General features: G+C 47.4%; 1 protein-coding gene and 1 long non-coding RNA gene across 3 annotated transcripts in view; one reads left to right on the top strand and one right to left on the bottom strand.

The window, feature by feature from the left end:
• LOC109494909 overlaps positions 1-11,021 on the bottom strand; it is a 274,874-nt gene extending 263,853 nt beyond the window's left edge. Inside the window, exons 1-2 of the long non-coding RNA XR_002738560.2 lie at positions 9,500-11,021; positions 3,669-3,752 (exon numbers count right to left, since the gene is read on the bottom strand). This is a non-coding gene — a long non-coding RNA (uncharacterized LOC109494909). The remainder of the gene's footprint in view (positions 1-3,668; positions 3,753-9,499) is intronic.
• A 274-nt stretch (positions 11,022-11,295) lies between these two features.
• The window catches only part of LOC101095064 (cadherin-11), a 151,778-nt gene continuing 150,768 nt past the window's right edge, over positions 11,296-12,305 (top strand). For both annotated transcript variants that reach the window (XM_023245550.2, XM_023245551.2), the window contains exon 1: positions 11,296-11,484. The gene's annotated coding sequence lies outside the window, so the exon portion shown is untranslated. The remainder of the gene's footprint in view (positions 11,485-12,305) is intronic.

Below are 12,305 nucleotides of genomic sequence, written 5' to 3'. Positions count from 1 at the left end.
AAGCAATTACTGGGTGTTGGCATGAGAATGAGGGGTAGGACTAGGAGGAAGGGGATAGAGAGAGAACTGACTACTATTTTCAGCTGCTCCCCTGCGTTGAAACCATACCTCCATTTAAGTGATGGTTTGGCTAAATCTCTGTATGTCTTCTACCAGAATCTTCCGTAAATACACAAAATTTTACCCAAAAAGATAGCTGTAATTCACTTTATACATCTGCCACATCCTAAACAGTTTTATCTGATGATTGATTATTTTGTAGCACATCTTCCAATGTTTGCTTCCGTGACTCATCTGACTTAAAGAAATTAGACTGTCTGGGTGCATTTTCCCCCTTCCGTTGATGTAAGCAAAGCTATAGGAGGAAAGCACTTTACACTGTAAATACACATGGTAAATTTTGCTTCTTTTGATAAACATTTCTTAGTCAATCAAGACTTGCTTGTACTAAAGACTAAATGATGAGTGTATGTCACAAAGCAGAGAACTATTAATGCAATTTGGGCCAGTTAATGGATTCTGCTTTTACTGTTTTTCCCTCATATTCTATACCAAAATCTCTTTTGAGGAGCTGGCATGACATGTGGGATTTTTTTTTCTTCTTCTCTGTCATCTCTCTTCCCATGCATCCTTCTTCAAACATCTTCATTGGCAGTAAAGGTTAGCACACATTTATTGAACCTACCATATGTTTGTGTGCTTCAGATTCAGTGATGAAGTATCAATAATTATTGGTCTCTAGATATCTCTCGCAGAGAGACAGGAGCGAGACAGGCAAACACGGGATAATATAACGTGGCAAGATCAAATTATACACAAGATGGTCTGTGGCAGGGAAAGGTCAGGGGATCTTATCTGAAATGTTTGATACCTTAGCACAGTTCTGAAAAATGTCAGATAATAAGGAATAGGAGGCAAAGGAGGGGGGGAGCAGAGGGAAAAACACATTCACTGAATATTTACTATTTTCTAGGCACAGTGAATTGTCACTTTTCTCACTTAACAATAATTCTCTGAGGTTACCATTTTACAGATGTGGAAACTGATGCTCACAGAGGTAAAAAGATTGCTCACAGCCAGTAAAGGCCATAAACAGGATTCAGACTTGGGAAGTTCAATTTCCAAGCCCATTTGCCATGCCATGGAATTCTGCATCTTCCCCTGAGAAGAGCAGAGGAGGAAACAGGGGTGAGCAATGGTGTGGACACTTAAGGTAGGAAAGACAGCAGCTGAAAATCCTTGGGTTCCATGAATAGCAAAGACTTGTTGACAAAAGGTTCTGAATGGCAACATGAAGGCATCTGACTGACCTCCACACTGAGCTCCGGGGTAACCTCAATGCCTTTGCTTATCTTCTGGCCATTACCACTGCTCCATGTCGTATTTAACCTGTGTTTCAGAACAGGCCTCCAATGGACACAGGGTCAATATAAATGTATCCTTTGGACATAGTTTTGAAAAACTATGCCTAGAGTGACTGTAATCAGTAATCATGGGCTTTTAGAGGGAAACAGGAACGTAGACATCTTTTGGGCAAGCCTCCTTATTCTACACAAAAAGAAGTGGCTCAGAGATAGGCAAGTATTTGTCCAAAGTCAGAGTTCAGAACACAGGTCTTCTGCTCCCAGCAGAGTGATACACGTTTTTAGCTAATTAAATATCAGCTGACACTGCCTTCCTGACCCAGGAAGTGATTTGTGGACACAAGAAAGGGGAGCAGCCTAGTGCCCAAAATGGGTTCGTGGAACTGCAGTCTGGGGACTCTTACTTCCCACACCCAATCTCATACTCACACACCTGGTCATCCTGCAGATTCTCTTAGGCAATAATAAGCATCTACATCTGTCCAATTGGCTGAGTCAGTCATATGAGAATGATCCTTGACATCTTCCTCTCTCTCACCTGCCATAACCAATTCAACACAAAGTCCTGCTTCTGTTTCCAAAACACACCGACGGCATGCATCCCTCTTTGCTGCCATGGCATATCCCAAGCCCGCAGCCTTCTCTCCTGGTTAACTGCAATGGATCACCATTCAGCCATTCTTGCTTTCATTGGCTCACAGCCAAAATAGTCTTTGTCAACAAATACAATCCGAGCTCTTCTGCTAAAAAAAAAAAAAAAAAAAAAAGTCCACATTGCCCATTGCCCTTGGGGTACAATTTTCTTTTCCTACAAAGCCCTGGATTATTTTTCTCTGTGCACTTCCTCAAAATACATTAAGCATCAGGCTTATGAATCTTCTTTAGGTCCTCAAATGCCCCAAATCCCACCTTGCCTCTATGCTCTTACACAATCTACTCCTTCCATGGAACACTCTCTCCCTATACTTACCCTAACTCTTCTGCATACTTTAACTCTCAGCTGAAAAATAATACCTTTAACAAAAATTTCCCTCTCCTCCCCTTACTATCTCTCCCATATAAATTAGTTCCTCAGTGAGAATCCCTTGCAGACTGTGAGCAATTACATCACATTTAATTATTCATTTATTAGCAAACTGTTTGATTCTGACTAAGCTGTTCAATTCTCTGAGCTTTCTCGTTCTTGCCTATAAAATGGGCATACTTTGTAGAATAGTTGTAAGGACCAGAATTAAAGCACTTAATAGGCATTCAATGAATAGTTACAAGAAGTGTTATTCTTAAATTTTACCCATAGCCCAAAACAATACTCTGTACAATAAAAACCAATCACGGCTTAAGACCCAGAAGTAAGGTGACTATCAATCAGAATAGAGAGATTCTTCTGGAATACTGTTTCCAAGAAGACTCTTAAGCTATCTGTGTATATGCCACCTGTGCATTCCATTTTGACCTACCTGTGCTTTATGGAAACACCACTATTAGCTTTTTGCCATGAAACAAGGCCATTGAAAAGGGAAAAGAAACGTATACAACGGGGTAAAACACTGAAATACAGCTTATGATGCGGAAGTTCATCTGTCTTAAGCTGAGGACTCTAAAGAAAGATTTTTTTAAAAAGGCTTTCGCCATTGGGTTACAATGATTTCTGCCTTCTCCTTCTCAACACAGATAGTCAATGTTTCAACGTTCATAAAAATTGGAACACAGAGCTATCTTGAATCCTGTTGTCCAAATTGTAGACTATTTGCAAAGCAATCCACTACCAATCTTGAATAGCATTTCCAATGGTTCTCCTGGAGCACAAACACATTTAAATGCGCCTATTCACAAGTTTAAAAAAGAATGTAAATGTATGCACATATGAACATTGAAATAGCCTTCTGTGAGGCAGTTTAATAAGCCAATCTCTTAGTCCATACAGCAAACAAACTAGAATTAGAAATCAGAAGCAGAACTGTCATTATGCATACCTGTAATTCATTTTAAGAAATTCGTATGTTCCAGAAAAGTTGTCTGCACCCCACCATTTTTTAAATTGGATTATATTTTTAACAACACTAAAGGAAGTAGCTGTTTTAACTAGCATTCGAATGATACCTTTGGTAAAGTGAAGAATCATTTCTGTAATATGAATAATTGGCATCATTAAATTCACTTTGTAAACAAGGGATACTTGTACCATGTTTAGATTCAAGCAGATGATCCATCTGCTCTTGGTTTGGGGATTCATTCATTCAGTTAGCATTTTGCATGCATTTGCTATTCATGTATTCATTCTACAAATATTTACTGAGCGCTTACCATATGCCTGGCACTGTATTAGATGCTGAAGATACAGGAATGAACAAGAGAGGTGATATCCTTCGTCCTCCTGAAGCTTGTACCCTAGTGGGGCAAGGTGACAATAAAAAAAGAGGTAAATAAAAACATACAGTACAATCTCAAGTGGATATACGTGTTAGAAGTAAGAACTGAGCAGTCTAAGGGGATAGAAAGGGATGGGCTGTAGGGGGCTAGAGTGTTGGGTGGGTGCTTTGGTCATTGGAAGAGCCAGGGAAATCCTGGTTAAAGAGGCGAAATGAAGGAGCAAGCCAGGAGAAAGACTCAGGGCAGGGTGCTTCAGGCAGAAGGGACAGCAAGTGCCAAGGTCCTGAATTGGGAGTATGTTTGTGGTTGAACAATAGCAAAAAGCAAAGTGTGGCTTGAGTAATCCAGGGAGAGATGGGAAGATCAGCAAGATACTTAGGAGCCAGCCCATGATGCACTTTCTAGACTATGAGGTATGCATGAGGCAACTGTTCTCAGCACCAGTAGGGGCAAGGAATAGAAGACTCCTAGAATCCACAGATTTCTGCCCACCATGGAAAGGGACAGTTCTACAAACAGATTAACATGTGTATATCTTTTCTCTTACATCCTCTTTATTCCTCTCTTACCTTCACTGCTTTTATTGCCCTTCCCTCCCTCTCTCCCTTCTTTCCTTTCACCCTTTCATGAATATTTATTTTGTACCTATTGTGCCTAGGGATCTGATGGATGCTTACTTTCCTGGGTCTAGAGAAAAGTTCTCCCTTTCCCCCACACACTCCCCATTCACATCAGAATTAGAATCTGTTGCATGAGCTTCTCCACTGGGATAACTTGTGAGTCAAACACATAGGTTGGAATCCTAACTCCAAGACATACCTGTTGTATTATATTGGGCAGTGCATATAATTTTCTTTTTATGTCAATTCTCTAATCTGTAAAATAGGGATAATAATACATACTTTGATGGGAGGTTTTGAAAATTTCTAGTTTTATACATACGCTGGTGATTGTGATTATGACATTATTATAATACACACAATAATGTAATAATAATTAATTATTATAATAAATTATTATTATTACATTATTATTTCTTCCTTTACAACTTGAACCTTAAAGTTAAAGGAAGGACATGGTTACAGGGTTTGGTATGAGGCTGAAACTGTCTTCTGGTTCCATCTCTTCTAATGTCCTAGAATATTATATTCCTGATTATAGGATATAACCCACGGAATATGACAACCCAGGACAACCCAGCATGGAGGCAGGATGAAAGTTGTTTGTGCCTATGGAAGATTGTATTAATGTCCCCAACTCTTCACCCTTCTCTGTATTTTTGCCAAGCACTTTTTGCCAAGCACCTCGGAAGTTTCTCTCAATAAAAAAGCAGATTATGTTTCTCCACCCCTTGTCTTTCCATCTGACCATGTGGTATGCTTTGGCCAACAAAATGAGGTAGAAGGGACAGTTTCCAGTACTAAGACTAAACCACAAGAGGCCATGCATATTTCTGTGTGACATCTTGTGCAGTTGCTCGCGCCATGAGAATATGCCCAATCTGGTCCCAAGAAGAGGATGGGAAATACAGGAAGCTGAGCTATTACCATAGCCTAGCCCAGTCTGGACCAGGCAACCCCAGCTGGCCCACAGATGAGAAAAAAATAACTGTTATTTTAAGCCACTGGCATCCTTCATAATCTAGTATTATTATGGTGATATCTGACTGATATGCTGCATTAATTTAATCAAAATATTTATTAATAAACATTATCAATTAATCCAGCATATTTACTGGACATCTATATTTAACACACGAAGTACTGTGTGATACCAGAAGGGTATCAACCTTGCCCTTAGGGAACTTATAGTCTAGGTGAGGGAGGAAAACAAACAAATGCTACTGGTCAGAGTAGAAAAAGGTATTTCAGGGAAGGAGGTTGCCTAGAGTCAGGGTTTAGCAGGAGATGATTGGCTGACCACTCCTAGTGGTGGAAAGGGGAACTGCATCCATGAGACGCTCCTATTCTAAAGAAGAGTAGTAGAACTTAAACTCCAGAATGTGAGCTCTGGAAGAAACCTCTGCAGAACTTACCTTGGGTGAGCTCTCATTTACAGCTAGTCTCTGAGAAAGGGAATGACTCACTCAGGGTGACTCAGTGAATTTGTGGCAAATCTAGGACAAGAACCCAAGGGCACCTGCCCCCAAGTTTGGCACATCTAATTCTAAAATGACCTTAGATGGGTCTTACAGTGTCAGTAAACTTTGAATTGCCCTAATATTCTTGGCCAGAAGTTTTATTACACATACGATTTAAAATAAGATTAATCTCCACAATTATTATAATTCATAATTGTAACATGCTTCTTTCTTGCTCAGGCCATTTAAGGTATGATAGTAATCAGACCTTGTAATTAATAACAGTAATTAATACCTTTCATTTATTGAGCCTCTGCTCTAAGCACAATTTTTATGGCTTTAGGTAAGTGGGCACATTGAATCCCTGCAACGATCTAGGCCCAGATAATAAGCCCCATTTTACAGAATTGGAAACTGAAACTCAAGGAGATAAAGTCTTTGCCCAAAGTCATACAGCTAGGTAAGTGGCAGAACCAGGAATCAGACACAGATCAAAAGTCTGTGGTTTTTCCACTTTTCCCTGCAGACCCAGCTGTGGGAACCTTTATCTGAAATGTTGGTTCACAAACGGCATTCCTGTTCCATCTTTCTCAGTGTTTTCCCTCTGCCTAGAGAAGGCATGATAGGAGCCCACCGCAATGTGATAAAACAATCTCCCTGCTTGGATCTTGCCTCATGTTTTACACCTTATACCAAAGGATGCCTCTGGAGCACAGGCTTTGAGGAGACCTAGGGGAGCTTGGAGCTTCTAAGTGGAAACAAGGAACTGACTCAGCAGGGCCTGGCTATCTTCAGAGTCTGAGGAGAGGCCCATCAAAGGGATGAGAGCCCCGTACCTTTGATGAAGGAACCAACAGGAAATTATTAGCCTCATGCTGACAAGGACAAAGACAAGAAAAAGGCCATTTGGGCCTCATCTCTGTCTGGACTGGAAGAGGCAGGAAGCAGAAGGGGCTGTTTAATCCTGGCTCCAGAGCAACTTGAACCCTGGCTTCCTCCCTTGAAGAACAAGGTGAAGGAAAGGTGAGGCAAGTTAAGATAAACACCCAAACTTTTGGCTGCCTGGAGGAACTGAATCTTTTAATTTAAGCTGTCAGTAGGTTCTTTCTTCTTCTCTCTCTCTCTCTTTTCCTTTTTTAATCTAAACTGTAATCACACAATACTCCACCCAAATGCTTGATATGGATTTCTAAGACAGATCCTAACATAGTCATAAAAAATCCCCTCTGAAATGTGCACTTTGTACTGTGTCTATGTGTAGGTGTGTTTAAAATGTCACGAACTGGAATACCTAACTCTAGTTCCCAGGAATTAATCACTTAGAAGAGTGAAAGGGGGAAATTAACTTGCTTTAACACTTACAAGACTCTCCAAAGCAGGCGCCAAAATAGAACTTACTGAATAGACGTATGGTTATCTTTCCATAAGAACTAAAACTCTTAAAAAAACACACACACATTTTTCTATAAATTTGCCTTGCAAAATTTTCCCCCCTAAGGCTCAAATGCAAGTCACAGACTCTCACAGATTCCTCACAGGGAATAAAAGTGTAAAAAGAAGTTTTTTTGGGGGGGTGGGGGCTGGCGGGTTTGGCCTTTTTTTAAAGTTACAATTCAATGAATTTTAGTTAAATGTGTAGATTTGTGCAACCATAACCATCATCTGATTTTAGAACATTTTCAATGCCAAGCAAAGTTCCTTCATGCCCATCTGTAGTCAACTACTATTCCTACCCTTAGCCAGGACAACCACTGATCTGCTTTCTGCCTGTATACATTTGCATGATATAAATAGAATGAAACAATATGAAGTTTTGTATCTGGTTTTTAGCATGTTTTCAAGGTTCATTCATAATGTAACATGCATCAGTATTTCTTTTCTTTTTAATGCTAAATACTATTCCATCTCATGGATATACCACATTTTATCCATCCAGCTATTAGGGATAATGCTGCTGTGAATTTTCAGACACACATCTTTGTGTGGATAGGTTTTCAGGTCTCTTGAGTAGAATCAAAGGCACAGAATTGCTGGGTTGTGCAAAGAGATACTGACTGCTGCTATACGCTAGGTTCTATGTGATTCAGGTATGCTCTGTCAGTGGAAACCTACCAAGCAATTCTTGACTTATTTTTAAAACCAGCTGATACTACCTATCATTAATGGGATGATCTAAAAACAAGTCCCCCAAAACAAACAACAACAAAACAAACCAAAAAAAAAAAAAAAAAACAACAACAGTAAAAGAAACAAACAACAACAGCTCTCATTTGATGCATTTTGAACAGAAACCAGAGGGCAAATTCCAACTAATATCAGATCACAAGGGTCCAGGCTCCATCCTTGGACTTGCTTCCAAAATGGAATTCATTGAAATGGGCAGAAAACATGAATAGACACTTCTCTAAAGAAGACATCCAGATGGCCAACAAGCATGAAAAGATGCTCAATGTCGCTCCTCATCAGGGAAATACAAATCAAAACCACACCCAGATATCACCTCACGCCAGTCAGAGTGGCTAAAATGAACAAAACAGGAGACTATAGATGCTGGAGAGGATGTGGAGAAACGGGAACCCTCTTGCGCTGTTGGTGGGAATGCAAACTGGTGTGGCCACTCTGGAAAACAGTGTGGAGGTTCCTCAAAAAATTAAAAATAGACCTACCCTATGACCCAGCAGTAGCACTGCTAGGAATTTACCCAAGGGATACAGGAGTACTGATGCATAGGGGCACTTGGACCCCAATTTTTATAGCAGCACTCTCAACAATAGCCAAATTATGGAAAGAGCCTAAATGTCCATCAACTGATGAATGGATAAAGAAATTGTGGTTTATATATGCAATGGAATACTACATGGCAATGAGAAATAATGAAATATGGCCTTTTGTAGCAACGTGGATGTAACTGGAGAGTGTTATGCTAAGTGAAATAAATCATACAGAGGACAGATTCCATATGTTTTCACTCCTATGTGGATCCTGAGAAACTTAACAGAAGACCATGGGGGAGGGGAAGGAATATAAAACGGTTAGAGAGGCAGGGAGCCAAAACATAAGAGACTCCTAAAAACTGAGAACAAACTGAGGGTTTATGGGGTGTGGGTGGGTGATGGGTATTGAGGAGGGCACCTGTTGGGATGAGCACTGGGTGTTGTATGGAAACCAATTTGACAATAAATTTCATAAAAAAATAAAATAAATAACATAAAATAACATAAAAAATAAATAAGATGAAAAAAAAATGGAATTCATTGAACTTTTTCTCATGGATGGAAAGATGCCCTCACCATCACAGATCCTGAACAACTTAGTGTACGTGTAATTAGATTGGCATCGAGTTCACGGTCCCTTTATGCCCACGTGGGAAGGATGAGAAAACCCTGACAACAGTTAGAAGCTGAACAAGCGCGAAATCCAGCTGTCTTCTCTCCCGGGTAATGTCAATCACGCGCGGAAGTGGCGCGGTGCGAGCACCCTGTTGCCGTCGCTGCGCCCCACCGTAGTGAGGGGACTTTCGGCGGAGGCCTAGGACGTGCTGAAGTTTTAGGGCTTACAGCACCCGGGAGTGGCAGATGAAAAGATAGGACCAAAGGGGCTGAGAGGAAGCAAGAGTGTGGAGGGGCTCAGGTCAGGGCCCAGCCTGAGGAGGAGGCAGCAGAGGCAGGTACAGCGTGCGACTCACCCGCGCGCTGCGGAGAAGCGCTGAGCCTCGGTGGCCTCGCCAGTCGCGCTCACCTGGCGGGAGTGAGGCGGGGGTGGGCCGTATCCAGTGCCGGGAGAACTGTCGCCTCGCGGCCTTTGGGACGTGGGGGGTAGGGAGCGGAGAAGCGAAGGAACACGGCAGCGCAAACCTAGCGCCCCCTCCCCCAGCCGAGGAACGTGCAGATTGAAGGCCACGGCCACACGGAGGGCCCGGGGCGCGCGCTGGGAGCCGAGGCGTGGGTGGGGGGGGGATCCCGGAGGCCGAGACGTCGGCGGGCGCGCCAAGGGGGAGGGGCGGCGTGCCCGGAGAGCCCGCCCCGCCCGCCGCCCCCGCGCACGCTGCAGGGCGCCGCGCAAAATCGTGGAGCCTCGCGCGCTCGCCGCCCGGGAGCTGGGTCGAGGAGGGGACCGTGGGGGACCAGGAGCCTGAGGGCCGGTTCCTTCTGCTTTCGCGCACCGTCCGAGGCTTTCTCTTCCTTTACTCGCCCTCGTTTTCCGTTGACTCCTCGGTCCTTACCCATCTCTTCCGCGGGCCCATCACCGCTCCCCTTCTTGCCCATCCTAATCCCCGTCCCTCCTGGAGATTCTTTTCCCCCGTTATCCCTTTGCTGCTTCGCCGTCTCTCTGCGTCTTCTTTTTCCGCTACTCCCCACCTTGGAAACTTGTTCCAGCCAGGGGTGTCCACCAGGTCACAGTTGTTTCCCTCGACCCCGGGGCCCTCGGAGTGTGGGGGTGCCAACCACGTTCGGGGTACCATGAGCGCCCCGCCCAGTCCCTGGCGTGATCCGTAGGCCCCGACCCTGGCTGCCTTCTCTTCCCGCGACTCCGCGACGGCAGGAAGCGGCTGGGGTCCCCCCCACCCAAGGAATAAAAGGGAGAACAGAGGGAGGGCCCGCGGGAGGACGCGGGCCCTGCACCTTAGGCCCTCTCCCGCGGAGCCGCACTCCCCGCAGAGCCTTCGTGGGTGTGCGGCGATGGGGCCTGAGGCAACAAGTGACGCTGACTGCGGGGGCCGCTGGTACCTGCCTGTGGCGGGGGCCCAGGCACCCTCTAGGGGGGCGGTGGCGGGCGCGAGGCCGACTCTAGCTCAGCGTTCCCCGCGCCCCCCTCTGCAAGCGACGCGCGGGGGGGGGGCGGGGGTACTGGGAGAGAACCGAGAGACGTGGCTCTTCCCAAGTCCGAAGTCTCCCTCCCCAGGTTTCCCTACCCGCGCCCCAAGCAGAGTTTGAGAGATATGGGGGAGGCGCAGGGCAGAAGCCGCCGACGTGGAGCGATTTTAGGAGGGGGTGGTAGAGTGAGGAAAGACAATTCCCGATTGCCTCCCCCGCTTGGGCGATGCTTTCCTCCAACGCACCATCCAGGCCTCCCGGGCAAGGGCCCAGCCTGGCCAGCTGGAGCGGATTTGGGCGAAGGAGGAAAAGGGGGCTCCCAACCCCTCCCCGGCTTCCCTCCGCCGCCCTCCCTGATTGGCTGTGCGTCCCCGGAGCCCAACTTCAGTCGCTCCAGACTCTGTCTGAGCCCCAAGGGAGCCGGAGTGCAGCGACCCGGGGCGGCCACGAATCCAGGGGTCAGCATCTGTGGGGCCCCTGGGGGGAGGGGCGCGGACGGGGTCGGCCCCCGCAGCCTCCGCCAGGCCCAGCTTTCCGCGTCTCGCGGCCTCGGCTCCTCTCCGCCCCCCGCCCTTTCCTTCCCTCCCAGCAGCGGCCTCCCTCCTCCTCCGGCCCCCCCCCACCCCGCCCGCCACCTCCCCCCGGTTTCTCATTCCTGCCACTAGCGCGCTCGGCGGCTCATTCCGCGGCCGCCGCCAGCCGAGGGGAGCGTCGCGAGCAGATGCCGCGGGGGCCGCTCGCAGCCGCCGCCGACTTGTGAATGGGACCCGGACTGGGGCCGGGGTTGACACCGCTGCGCTCGCCTTGCGCCAGGGACCGACGGCCCCGAGCTCGCGCCCACCCTCCAGGGCCCCAGGTGAGGCTCGCCGCCAGTCCCTTCCTCTCGCCTGGATGGGGCTTCTTGGAGTGGGGGAGCGGGGGGGGGGGGTCTCTGGATGAGCGTCTGGAGGTGTGCGGAAAGAGGTCTGACTCGGGAAGATTTCACTAATGCAACGCAGGAACGGGGGGAGGGCGGAGGTAAGAGAAGGTTTGTTTAAAAATCAAAAAGGGAGAAGGGAACCAGCTGTGGGCGCGGGCGGCGCGGGGGGCAGAGGCGCCAGATGTGCGCTCCAACCTCTCTCCCCCGCTCCGGCCTCCTCTGGGGTCTTCGCCGAGGCCGCGGGAGAGGGGCTTTGCGCCGGGCTGGGGCAGACGCTGCAGAGCCGCGCTCCGGACGCGCCGACTGCCCGCGGTCGGGTCTCTGGGGAAAGTCGCCCCCGGCGCGGTGCCGGCCCGCCCGCCCGCGCTGCACCTCTTGCCGAAAGCGGCGACGTGACCGCGCTCTGCAGGGTTCCTTTCCCTTCCTCCCTGTCCCCGCCGAGCGCTCCCGGGGCTCAGCCCTCCTTGCGCGACCGCCGGGGAAGCCCCGGACAACGGAAGGAACCGGGCTCGCGTCGGCGGTGGCCCCGCACTTTAATTGCCGGGCTCTGGGTCCGCTGACTGCGGCTGAGGGGCGGCCGATTGCGGTGCGCGCTCCAGCCCTCCAGCCCGAGTCTCTGCTCGCGAGCTCCGGGGGCCGCCCGTTAGCTCCCGCCAGCCCAAGGAGAGGTCGGCGAGCGCCTCAGACTCGGACTCAGCTCTGCCCGAGGCTCGCGAAGCCTGCCAGGGTCAACGTTAACTTTGCGAACCAAGCCTTGC

Source organism: Felis catus, chromosome E2 (assembly GCF_018350175.1).
Source record: "Felis catus isolate Fca126 chromosome E2, F.catus_Fca126_mat1.0, whole genome shotgun sequence".
NCBI classification, from domain to species: domain Eukaryota; kingdom Metazoa; phylum Chordata; class Mammalia; order Carnivora; family Felidae; genus Felis; species Felis catus.
The sequence above is the reverse complement of the archived record's forward strand: the minus strand, read 5'-3'. Positions and strand labels throughout refer to the sequence as shown.